Here is a 13,588-nt window from a genome sequence, read left to right as displayed (position 1 = left end):
CAAACATGCAGGTTTGAGCACTGGCTGATAGCACACCCTTGCAAGCACCATCCACTGCTCATGTCTTCTGAGCATCTCTGCAGCTGCGCCTCCTCTTGGCTTCCATTCTAGCCTTTGCCCGCTCAAATCTCAGCTGTCCCTCGTCACTTCAAGTACCTGCCAGCTCATGTGCATCCTTTGTCTTCACTCACCCTTTACACCTTACTTACACCTTAGCCCCAACTCTCAGGTAGACCTACTAGAGGGTCACAAAGACCCCTGACGGGGGCTCCCATTCATGGAGTACCTTAGGCCAGTGGTACCCAAAATTCTACTTGAACTTTGGAACTGTGGTAAGTGTTGGCAGAGGCAGGGATCCCCTGATGGTGCTGCAGTGATCATGGTGACACAGGAGCTTTTATACTTACCTGGGGGGGAGGGAGTCGTGTTGGCCTCCAGCAGGGTCCAGGAGGCACACAGTCCCCTCTGTGAGCCTTCTCGTAGCTGAACAAAGCTCTGATTAGTGATCGGAGCCCACTTCTGATTTCTGATCGGAGCTCCAGTCTGAAACTGGTCACCTTGGATGGTGACCTGTCCTCAAGCCATCTTGGTGTGCACCAACCGTTCAGTCTCTGTTGGCTTTGGAAAGTTTCCTGAACCTGCCCCTCTTAGAACTGCAGGAGGTAGCTCCGCAAGGCTTAGCTGCTTTTGGTTTTATGCCAGCTGAAGGGGCACAGGGCAGCTCTCCAGCCTGAGAAGTTTGCAGCTGGCTTCTGTCCTGTTGGGTGTTTTGACGCTGTGCCAAGAATGCCATGGAAGGGTGTGGAAGAAAAGAGAACTGAGGGAGAGAGGTAGGGCCAGCAAGTTCAAACATGCAAACTGATGACTCATCCTGACATGAGGATTACAAAGACTACACTGGTCTACTTCTGATAATGACTGTTTTCTTATAGGTCATGCTATTGACCCCTGGGGGCTGGGGATAAGAATAGGCCCTCAGTTTGGCTGTACTTGTTGTAAGAGGGGACTAAACAGCCCACAGGTAGATGGGACTCATCAGCCTGGGAAGGCAGCTCATCTGAGAGAAGGAAAATTCTGATCCCAAACCTCCACTGCCTTGTGGCTACATTCAGTTATGGAAGAGGCTTCAGGAGTCAACCTCAAGGCAAAATCCGGAGCCGGAGTCCCTGAGGCAGTTCATGGCTGAACACAGTCACGTTCTGGCAACTTCTGCGACGCCGCTGGAACCAACCGTATTGGCCTCTGCCTTTCCATTGGACCATTTCAGCAACGTGGAGAGGGGGGATTTGCTGCATGGGTAACAGTCTATCCTCCATATTTACTTTACCTAGGCTTCGCGCACTGGAGAGGACACTCTGTTCCAGAACACTATTCAGAGCGCGATACCATAGTCTTCTGAGACTGAAGGATGCCAGCAAGCAAGCATGCTATCCCCTTGGGGCAGGGGCCTCTTTTGGGAGATGTTGACCTGAGAACTCTGCCAACAGACAAGCTATAGAGGGCAGTAAATATTGGGAGCAGAGAGTTTTGCATCATCCCACTGCCCACCAAATACCAGATATTCCTTCCCTCAACATATTTCATGTGTTGGTAATCTTGTACCATCACCAGATCCCACTTCAGAAATCTCAGGGTTTGGGATGCGTCCAACATAGCAAGCCTACTTATTTGCTTTAGAGGCTTGTTGAAAGGGCTACTTCAAGACAATCTGTGTGAAGCACTATTCAATTTTAGGCTACCATCCTATACACACTAAAGGCCCAGTCCTATCCAACTTCCCAGCACTGGTGCAGCCGTGCCAATGGGGCATGAACTACATCCTCCAGTGAGGGGCAGTCACAAAGGCCTCCTCAAAGTAAAGGAACAATGGTTTCCTCCCTGAAGCTGCACTTCAGTTGCATCAGCACTGAAAAGTTGGATAGGACTGAGTTCTAACCTAGGAGTAAGACCCATTCAGTTCAGTGGTACTTACTTCAGAAAAAAAACATGCACAGGATTGCAGTGTTAGAACAGTGATTTTTGACTGGTGGATCCAGGTCTACAGAGCTTGTGTCCTGAGTACACTTCTGTACTGCAGCGAGTCATGGATTCTTTGCTCACAACAGGAGAGGAAACTGAACGCTTTCCACATGCGCTGCCTCCGATGCATTCTCGGCATCACCTGGCAGGACAAAGTTCCAAACAACACAGTCCTGGAACATGCTGTCCCAGCATGTATGCACTGCTGAAACAGAGACGCCTGCGTTAGCTCAGTCATGTCGTGAGAATGGATGATGGCCGGATCCCAAAGGATCTCCTCTATGGACAACTCGTGCAAGGAAAGCGCCCTACAGGTAGACCACAGCTGCGATACAAGGACATCTGCAAGAGGGATCTGAAGGCCTTAGGAGTGGACCTCAACAGGTGGGAAACCCTGGCCTCTGAGCGCCCGCTTGGAGGCAGGCTGTGCAGCATGGCCTTTCCCAGTTTGAAGAGACACTTGGCCAACAGTCTGAGGCAAAGAGGCAAAGAAGGAAGGCCCACAGCCAGGGAGACAGACCAGGGACAGACTGCACTTGCTCCCAGTGTGGAAGGGATTGTCACTCCCGAATCGGCCTTTTCAGCCACACTAGACGCTGTTCCAGAACCACCATTCAGAGCGTGATACCAGAGTCTTTCGAGACTGAAGGTTGCCAACAACAACAACAGGACAATGGTGTGCCACAGGAGTTTGGAGCCCTGTGGTTGAAAATAGCTGAAAAACTCTTCTTGGTCCTGCAGCCCTGTTTCTAGGGCAACAAATTGTCCTTCTTTCTCCCTAGCAAAGGAAGAGGGACAATTTGTTACTATAGACCAGGGATCTCCAAACCCCAGCCCAGGGGCCAGATGCGGCCTGTGGTGAGCCTCTATCCAGCCCACAGCCAGCCTCTGATCCTGAGAGCCTCTGGCCCAGTTCAGCAAACGCAACCCGAGTTGTGCTTGTGGGATGGGGGAATGGGGGTCCATTTAAATGTGTTTTATTTCTTGGGCTTTATTCATGCTTGGAGAAGTCCTGGACATTTGAGCCCATTCATTCATTTATTCATTCATCTAAGTTTCATCTCTAATGTATTTATTTAAATTTTATATTTAATTTTTTTTTCTGGCCCTCAACACTGTGCCAGATATTTGATGCGGCCCTTCAGCCGAAAAGTTTAGAGATCCCTGCTGTAGGCAGTTACCCTAGAGCAGAGGTTCTCAAACTTTTAGCACCAGGACCCACTTTTTAAGAATGTGAATCTGTCAGGACCCACCAGAAGTGATGTCATGACCAGACGTGACATCATCAAGCAGGAAAATTTTTAACAATCCTAGATTGCAATCTTTCACACACTTACCCAGGAGTAAGCCCATTGACTATCATTGTTAAAAGCATATACACAGCAGCCTGTTAAAAGTACTGATCTGTAACATTTCCTCAAATGCAGTCACATCAAGTCCAACATATTAAAAATGGTAGCATCAAGTCTAACATATTAAAAATAAAATATTGAAATGCATGGAGTCCCTCCTGAAATTGGCTTGTGGGTCCTGACCCACAGTTTGATAAATACTGCCCTAGATTCTGGAAGGTGGAAGTGACACTACAAGAGGCGAAGACTATAGAGCTCAGAGGTCAGCGTGCCATGAGAAGAAAAACGTCAATCAAATACTAACTCTTGGCAAAAAGTGAGCCAAGTTTGATTACACAAAGGTGTAGTGTTCGTTTTTGGTGGGGTCTCTTATTGCTATTGTTTATTGCTGTGTTTTTATTATGCTTTAACTGTTTTATTTAAAGCCGGAACCTCCTTAGGGAAGGGAAAAGTGAATTAGAAATGTTTAAAATTTAAAAACAAAAAAACCCTTCATAGCTATTAAAAGATAGTCTTCCTGGCCAAGCGAACGTAACATTTCTACGGAAATCGGAATCCATATTATCTTGCTGTATTTAAAGTATAATCTGTTTTCACTGAGGTCTTTTCTCCTTCTCTGGCTGTCGTAAGGTTCCCAAATTTACCTTTCTTCTGTAAGTTAATTCGTATAGGCCAGGGGTAAGCAAACATTTTGGCAGAAGGGCCACATCGTCTCTCTGACACTGGGAAAAAAAAATCAATTTACATTTCAAATTTGAATAAATTTACATAAATGAATACATTAGAGATGGAACTTATATGAATGAATGAATTTTACTGAGCTTATTTATAATACACATGAGAACTATAATACAGGCATGTAGAACCACTTGAGAACTGTTTGCCACACACCTCTTGCACAGTGAAAACATAAAGACCAAGCCAGACACATGGAGACATAAGTTCAGAGGCCATCATGGGCTCCAACAGTCTCCAAAGGGTCACAGGCTCATTGGAGACTGGGGGCTCCCTGTGGGCCAAATTGGAGGTCCCTGTGGGCCGCAAATGGCCCGCGGGCTGGGGTTTGCCAACTGCTGCTATATTATTATTATTATTTTATTAATTTGTACCCCGCCTTTTTACCCAACAGGCACACAAGGCGGCTAACAAACAATTTAGCAAGAAAATGCTGCTAGCTCCCTTAGCTAACTTCCTTGTCCTCTTCAATAACCTTAATGAAGGAATGCAGCTACTGACCAGAATCCTTCAGAGCAACACATGAAGCAAGAGGTTGGGTGATAAGGTCACCCTGACGCCAATGCTGGGTTACCATCCAAAGTGGCAGAGATGACAGATCACAACAGCACACTTGTGTCCTCAGGTTTATCCCTGCAGCCTAGCCCCAAAGAAGGCCTCCCTGCGGTCTCGTGCATCTCCTGCTGCCTCCCCCTTCGGAGGTTCTGTCCATGCCTGCCAGATCTTTAATGATAGTGTTTGCAGTGGTGGAAAGCAGAGGACTGTGAGTACTTAGCTGAGGTCTAAAAGTAATACAAGCCACAAATGTTGGATTTAGGGAGGGGAAATGGGGGGGGGGACACTTAGCTACCGAAGAGCAGTTTGGAAGAGGTTTAAGTTAGGGGAAAAGTTGCGTGTCCAGCAATGCAGTGCAGATACAGCAACAGACAAAGATGTGAGAGTGTATCTGCACCAAGGACCCAAACTGGTTTCATAAGTTTCTCCCAAGGGGCCCTTGGAGCCTGTAGGTCTGTCAAAGGAGCTAAAGATCTACAACAGAATTCTCAGCACCTTCACCAATCCAGACTACAGTTTCCCAAGATCCTTTGGGGAAAATCATGACAATAAAACCAAGATAAAACTGTGCCACCTTTGCAGTGTAGTTCAATACCTAGAGAGCGTCCAGGACACTGACAGTGGATCTGCCACTGTAATTTACTGAAGAAGAAGGTGCACCCTCACTGTATTATTATTATTATTATTATTATTATTATTATTAACTGTATTTATATACTGCTTTTCAACAAAAAGTTCATGAAGTGGTATACAGAGAAAATCAAATAGCTAATGGTTATTATGCTCTATAACAGTGGTTCCCAAACTGTTGACTGGGACCCACTAGTGGGTAACAACCTGAGTCTTGGTGGGTCGCCAAAGGGTGATGGAAAGCTCAGATATCTAATTGCCTCAAGGCCTGAAGCCATTCAAAAATCAGATACTATACCTGCTAATTGCCCTGCTAGGAGCTCAGCTCCTGCAGTTTGCAAGCATGTGTAAATATAGGGAGATAAATGTTTGTGGGTCTTTCTATCTGGTTATTATTACTTATAAATAAATATTTCTCAATCTCCTTTTTAAAAAGTCTGGTAAACCTAGGTGGGTCCCAATAGAATGTTGTTTTAAAAAGTGGGTCCTGGTGCTAAAACGTTTGGGAACCACTGCTCTATAACAGGGGTGCCCAAACCTCGGCCCTGGGGCCACATGCGGCCCTCGAGGCCTCTCAATGCGGCCCTCAGGGAGCTCCCAGTCTCCAATGAGCCTCTGGCCCTCCAGTGATTTGTTGGAGTCCACACTGGCCCGACGCAACTGCTCTCAGCACAAGGGCAACTGTTTGACCTCTCCCGTGAGCTGTAAGGTGAGGGCTCCTTCCACTGCTTGCTGTTTCATGTCTGTGATGCAGTAGCGGCAGCAAAGGAAAGGCCAGCCTTTCTTGAGCTTTCTTGAGCTATTGCAAGACCTTCACTCATTCATATAAGTTCATTTTTAATATATTCATTTATGTAAATTTATTCAAATTTTAAATGTAAATTAATTCTTTTTTTCCACGGCCCCCGACTCAGTGTCAGAGAGCTGATGTGGCCCTCCTGCCAAAAACTTTGGACACCCCTGCTCTATAAGAACAGAAGAACCCTGCTGGATCAGGCCCAGGGCCCATCTAGTCCAGCTTCCTGTATTCCACAGTGGCCCACCAGATGCCTCAGGGCACACTAAGACAACAAGAGACCTGCATCCTGTCGCCAGTCCCTTGCATCTCTATTTCCGCTTTCCGTGGCTCCCTTTTGGGGACCCTTCTCTGCGATCACTGATCTTCTCATTGAGAAATCCCTAAGAAGCCTGGGAGGAAACACCAGGTTCCAAGGAACAAACAAACTGAATATGGCTGCTGTGTGCCATAGCGGAATCAGAGCTGGTAATTTAAATGCGTGCCCCAGTCAGGAGTCAAGCATTCTGCATGAATGTTTTTGAATGCGTTGGTGCCTTTGTGCAAAAGGCAGAGAAAGAGACAAGCACAGAGACAGGCTATAAAATAAACCACTGACATGAAATCAGACTTTCTAATCATCACTGTAACCTGTGCCTACACGTTTGAGAAGAGCCTGAATTCATCCTTGTAGTATTCCTTATAAGGGGCCTCAGACTCATAAACAAATTCTCCAAACCCTTAACAAGCAAGCTGTATATTTTATAATAATAATAATAATAATAATAATAATAATAATAATAATAATAATAATAATAATAATAATAAACTGGAATACAGACAAGTCTCTGCTGTAACCAATAAATTGCCAACTTTTCAGCTGTCTTTGTATCTATGCCTTTAAGAGAGGCCTGGCACATAATATCTCAACTTGTTTATTAGCTTCCAGATCAAATTGCTCTTATGGTACATAATCATAAATAACTCTTTTTCTGATCAGTTGGCGAACCCAGTGTTCCTGCTTGCAAGCCCTGAAAGTGCCAAGCTGCACAGCCAGTTTTTCTGACATGACTCCCCTGTGCCTTTAAGAGAAGCAGGAAACAGAAGTTCAACAGGTCAATTGCCCCAGATTGTTCCACAGAATATAAATGAGAAAAGTGTCCCTATGTGGATTTCCCTGTGCAGAGAAGCTCTTAAAGCCACAAGAACCCTCCCAGGACAAAACCTAGTTGGTATGACAATGTCTCTTCCCCACTTAATCCTAAACCAGCTTTGGCAAACCTTTGCAACCAAACATTAGTGAGCTCTTGAAAACAGAGCCAGCCTGTCCAGGTGATCACCTTGGTTACAGATCTGTAGTGGGCACCTACTCCTTTCACTGCTGCTCTTCTCCCACTCCCTGGATCGAAAAAGAAGAAAGGAACAGAGTAGAATGAAGTGTGCATGACAGAAGAGTGGTTGGCTAGAGTGTCTCTGTTCCCCTCTTCCTTTTGGTACACTGCTTTGGATTCTGGGAGGTCTTGGGCCAACCCTGCTAGAACCCTCCCACCCCCCACTGTATTTAGTGGGTATTTCCCCCACAATGTAATTGATGCAATCAAGGAAGCTGTAGCTGACAGATGTGTGGAGGAAGGGCTTGGTTTGCCAAGAGATGGTTGCACTCCAAACCACATAGACCAGTCCCTTTCTTCTGAGCATTCAGCATTTTGCCAGAGACAATTGTCAGCAGGTACAAGGAAATGCCCCTTGCAAAAAGAGCAAGTTGGAGCATGTGCTTGGTATCTCCTTTGCCCTCGAGCACCCTAAAGGCAACCAGAGGAAGGATAGTGTTGGGGGAATTACCAGGAGCAATTATGAGGCAATGGATGAGAGCAGAAAGTTTCTTTGGGGTCACTGCATCTCTGACTCCTTTGCTGTTATTGTTTCTTTCCCAAGGCAGTGCTTTCCCCCCCGTCCTAGCGGTCCGCTGCCAGTATTTATGTGGCTGGCGCACACCAAAGTAATGGCGCTGTCTTCATAGATCATCCCCCCAGCCATAAAAGCTGGCAGAATGAAATGAGTTTAGTATACAGGAGAGGGGGAAAATGATTGAAAATATTGCAGATTGGTCCAAGGCCTCATCTCACTTTTGCCGGGAACTGCTCCCTTCGCTCATCTGTGGATCCCAGGGTGGCCAGCCTCCTCTTTGCTCTTGATTAAATCGGCCTCTGCTGCTGTTTACATATTTATTGGGCTACGGGGAAATGGGCTTGGAAGGGATGTGATGTTCCCTGGATAGCCTCTAAGCACCACAAGGATACAACCATTTGTCCTGCAGATGGAAGAATTTGAATGTTTTTCTTCAAACTCTTGGCTTTGGGTTTTTTTTTAATGTCTGTATAACAAGGGAACTGTCACTAACCCAGATACCCTTCAACTGTCCCTATTTTTTTTCTGCTACCTGTCCCTTGTTAAACAATGTCCTTGTTTTGCCTTTGTAGAAAAGTGTGGGATGTCTTTTTTAAAATGTGCCAGTATTCAGGAACAGGAGGCCCAAGACTTCCTTGCATGCAAGGCGCTGTTGCCCACTGCTGCCCCTTTGTTCCTGATGATATGCCAGTCTCTGCTTCTTCAGCTGTCTGGATTGGAAAAGGAAGAGGGGGGCAGAGTGGAGGAGGAAGTGTGGAGGAGAGGAGAGTGGGGGCTACAGCAGCTTCGAACCAGGCAGGAAAGAGGAGGAGCAGTGGAGGTGAGTGGGCAAACGGGCCACACCAATCTGCTGCCTGAGACAACCCCCCCCTCCAGTTGACCTCATGGGTTGCCAGTAAACACCACAAAATTCAAACTTTCAAACTTGGATCTTAGGAGTCCATCAATTCATTTCAGACTGGAAACTAAGTCTGGCAGCCTAAGATGCATACGCAAGAAGATTCTGGTGTACTGCTAACTTGTCATCACTGTTTGCCAGAGCCTGAGAACCCCACAGTCCTGCAAGCCACAACTGGATCCCATCCCACAAGTTGCGCAGAGAACCATCCATGAGGTTATTGACTCGCCCAGGATAGTCTAATGCAGGGGTGTCCAAAGTTTTTGGCAGGAGGGCCACATCATCTCTCTGACACAGTGTTGGGGGCCAGGGGAAAAAAATAATTAATTTACATTTAAAATTTGAATAAATTTACATAAGTTTACTTAAGTGAATATATTAAAGATGAACTTATATGAATGAATAAATTTCTTGCAATAGCTCAAGGCCTATAAAAGGCCTTGCACAAAGCAAGGCTGACCTTTCCTTTTCTGCCGTTACTGCATCACAGACGTGAAACAAGCAGTGGAGGAGCCCTCATCCCACAGCTCACATGAGAGGTCAGACAGTCGCCCTCACGCTGAAAGCAGTTGTGTCAGGCCAGTGCGGGCTCCAACAAATCTCCAGAGGGCCAGAAGCTCATTGGACACTGGGGGCTCCCTGAGGGCCGCATTGAGAGGCCGTGAGGGCTGCAAGTGGCCCCAGGGCCGGGGTTTGAGCACCCCTGGTCTAATGAGTTCCCTGGCTAAACAGAGACATGGACCAGCTGAGTCTCTGTGGTCCAAGCCCTATCCACCACATCACAATTTTTTCATTTTCTTTATTAACAGTATTTTTATCCCGCCTTTCTCCCCAAGGGGACCCAATGACTTGCCACTATAAGGGTCAAATCCTATCCAACTTTATAGCCCTGGTATAGCTGTGCCAGTGGGGTATGCACTTACACCCTGTGATGGGGAGGGTAGTTATGGTGGCCTCCACAAGGTAATTGAACATTTGTTCTCTCGCCCAGGGGCTGCATTGCAGCTGCACCGGCGCTAGATTGGATAGGATTGGGCCCTAAGCTGTTTATCTGCAAAACTAAAATATACCTTATAACATGGACAATAAGAATCATGTTGAAAGAGCTTTAAAAAGCATGAGGTTCATGTCGGAGCAAACACTGAGTGTGCAGAAACAGAGGGTCACAAATCAAAATGGGATGTCACTTTGCTGGGAACCCTACATTCTTGCCACATGAGTCCTTTGCTTGGGTTGACCTTGAGGCAAACCAGTCTCGCTTGTTTGCAATTATAGCCCGCAGCGCTAATCGACTGGTGCTTGTCATTTCATGAACTCTCCCTTCAGTTGAAAAAGCCTGGTTGAAACCAGCTGGATACAGTGCAGGACTCCTGGCAAGATAGGATTGCGCTGCACATCTCTCTCTTAGCTTAAAACATGGAAGTCAAACATAAAGCCATGGGTGTCAAATTGTCTGGCCCATGGGCTCTCCCTGCACCATCATCAGCTGCTCTCAGTTTCTGAAAGGGTGTTACTGCTGAAAGGGTGGCCAGTGTGATAATTGGGCTCCCTCATATCTTGAAAACATGATCAAGATTTGCGTATTTTCTCCTCTGTCATTTGCAACCAAGAGTTCCTTAGTGAGGACAAAGTGCTTATTTCTGGTTATGATCTGCTTAATGACACCACTTCCTGCTTAATGACACCACTTCTGGCCCTCAGCAGGCCTTGTGAATGCTATTTGGCCCAATGTATGAAACAAATTTGACACCCCTGGCTTAAAACTCAATCCATTTGCAAGGGAACCATAATGTACAGGTTGGCTGATGCAGGGCCCAATCCTATCCAATTTTCCAGCACCGGTGCAGCCACAATGCAGCACCATGGTAAGGGAACAAATGTTTCCATGCTTCAAGGAGACCTTAAGGAGACCTGTGACTGCTGCCCCAGCACAAGATGCAGGGCATGCCCCATAGGCACAGAAGCACTGGCACTGCAAAATTGGATAGGATTGGGCCCACAGTCTTTTATGACAGATATCATGTAAAGGCAAATGGGCCCCAGAATGTGGCTCAATATAGGGGACTTTTCCAAATGCCCACAGTTCTGCTACTAAGGTGTGTAAAAGAGACCCTCCCTCCTCCTCCCCTTCAAAGAGTAGGCCATTAGTTATTGTTTAAAAAGGAGCCAGAATATCTCTTGTGCCCAGAAGGAAGGAACATAATATTTATCTTGCAATTAAAACTAATTATATAATTGATTATTGGTGCTGTGAGATTGTTGCTGGATGCGGAGAGTACGTCTGGCACTGGAGCCAGGCCTGGAGGCAATGCTCAGCCAGTTCACCTGGAATTACAAGAATGGGCTAAGAGTAATTATTATTAATTATTAACAGTATTTATATACCGCTTTTCAACTAAAAGTTCACAAAGCGGTTTACAGAGATAAATCAAATAACTGAATGGCTCCCTGTCCCAAAAGGGCTCACAATCTAAAAGGATGCAAATGAATACCAGCAGACAGCCACTAAAACAGACAGTGCTGGGGTGAGGTGGGCCAGTTACTCTCCCCCTGCTAAAAAAAGGAGCGCCCACTTGAAAAAGTGCCTCTTATCCAATTAGTAATGGGCTAAGAGTAATGGGCTAAGAAGCTCCTTGAATGGGAACCATCAACCCATAGGGGGGTCCTCAAGTACATCCACCTGAGAAGGGAACCAAGGCATCCGTTGATTCCTCCCTGCCTCCCGTTCTGGGAGAAAGGTTGCATGTCATAGAAGAAGCAGGGAGACAGAGCCAGGATTGGACCTGGCAGAGGCTAGAGGGGAACCTAAGGGGAAAAGCTGGCTTGGCCCATATAGCCGATGTTGTGCGCAGCAGCGCATGCAACCCACTCCCCCCAATGCTCAAACCTGTGCATTTGGAAATAAAGGAAAATGACAAAGACACTGTGGGCCTCCTGTGATCCCTGCTCTCAAATGAAGCCTGAACCCAGGTTGGGCTGCAGCCCCTGGAACTCCTGGCCACTTAGAGAAGTGGGACACAAGCCAGTAAGATTCTTAACAGTCCAGCCTTCTGTTGCTAACAGCAGGCAACCTGAGACCTTTGGGGTAGACTATCAGGTCTCATGTTTTGCGCACAGATAGTCCCAGCCTCTGCCCCCAGTGTCTCTTGTTCTTTAGAGAATGGCAAAAGGAAGCAGGCGCTGAGGATCTGGCCTGCTTGGAAGTCTGGTCCCTTGACGTATTGGAGTTAACTCACTTCTGTCAAATTGGGTCTAGTCTGCAAACACAGCAGAACGAGGTGGTGGTATCCTCAGGTATGGTTGGCAACCTTCAGTCTTGAAAGACTATGGTATAAGCCTGCAGCACCCGGTATTCCCAGGCGGTCTCCCATCCAAGTACTAACCAGGCCTGACCCTGCTTAGCTTCCAAGATCATGGTATAAGCCTGCAGCACCCGGTATTCCCAGGCGGTCTCCCATCCAAGTACTGACCAGGCCTGACCCTGCTTAGCTTCCGAGATCATGGTATAAGCCTACAGCACCCGGTATTCCCAGGCGGTCTCCCATCCAAGTACTGACCAGGCCTGACCCTGCTTAGCTTCCGAGATCATGGTATAAGCCTACAGCACCTGGTATTCCCAGGCGGTCTCCCATCCAAGTACTAACCAGGCCTGACCCTGCTTAGCTTCCGAGATCATGGTATAAGCCTACAGCACCCGGTATTCCCAGGCGGTCTCCCATCCAAGTACTAACCAGGCCTGACCCTGCTTAGCTTCCGAGATCAGACGAGATTGGGCATGTGCAGGGTAACATCCTCAGGTATGAACTGGGCTATACTGCTGAAGGTGAGAGATGGCTTCTGGCATTCAAAGAACTCCCTGAAGAGAGAAAAGTGGGACAGCAGGAAGTGGGCTGAAGCAGTCCCTTTCTGCCTGCTGTTATTCAAGCACGGGGGATTTTGATGTAGGAGTGGGCAGCCTTTTGGAACACCCTGGTGTGTACACCCTGCCGCCTACCCAGAAAAGGGAGGGGAGAGCCAGGTGCAGCTCCCGACTTTGACTGAAACTATCCCTGAATATTTTTTCCAATATGATGCAATGCTGGAAACTCCTGGAGGGCCTACTAAATTCTCTGGGATGGTTTTCAGGAGTCACCTGTAGCCTGAGGCTGATTCTTGAAAACTCCAGCCCAAACCAGGTGGCAAGCCTGCTTGGGGCCTGCCATGATAGTTATTTAAGTTTGGGGGGGGGGGGGAAAGATGTGTCATGTGGTTTGACTCATGGAGAACATCATGAGGTCTTCTCATAGGTGCATGCATAGGACCATCAGTGCAGAGGACTGTCTCCAGCAGGCTTCTCAGGGTAGCCATTTCAGATCTTGACCTCTGATTTCCAGCAGATGTAATGAGCCCATTTGCATGATCAGACTAGTGCTTCATGGTATCTGAGTGGGCAGCGCGCCAGGTTGCTAATGTGCTGTGTAGGGTGGCACATACGTACAGGAGCCACAGGTTGACTTGTCAACACAAGTATGGCTTCTCCACCAGTTTTATGACATACTAAAATGATAATCTGACCAGGGCCGGCCCATCCATGAGGCCGATTGAGGCAGTTGCCTCAGGTAGCAGATTGGCACAGGGTGAAAAGGAATAGGGGGAAACAGCAGGAGACTTGCGGTATGTCTCCAATACCCTAGCACGTTCTCCTCTCCCCCACACTACCTCTTTGCCCCCATTCCC

The 13,588-nt window shown here is 47.2% G+C and overlaps 1 pseudogene; it reads right to left on the bottom strand.

The window, feature by feature from the left end:
- Positions 1-12,554: 12,554 nt before the first annotated feature.
- Positions 12,555-12,671, bottom strand: LOC136661844 (5S ribosomal RNA; annotated as a pseudogene).
- Between the last annotated feature and the right edge of the window lie 917 nt (positions 12,672-13,588).

Source organism: Tiliqua scincoides, chromosome 10, assembly GCF_035046505.1.
Source record: "Tiliqua scincoides isolate rTilSci1 chromosome 10, rTilSci1.hap2, whole genome shotgun sequence".
NCBI lineage: Eukaryota > Metazoa > Chordata > Lepidosauria > Squamata > Scincidae > Tiliqua > Tiliqua scincoides.
This window is presented reverse-complemented; position numbering and strand designations above follow the sequence as displayed.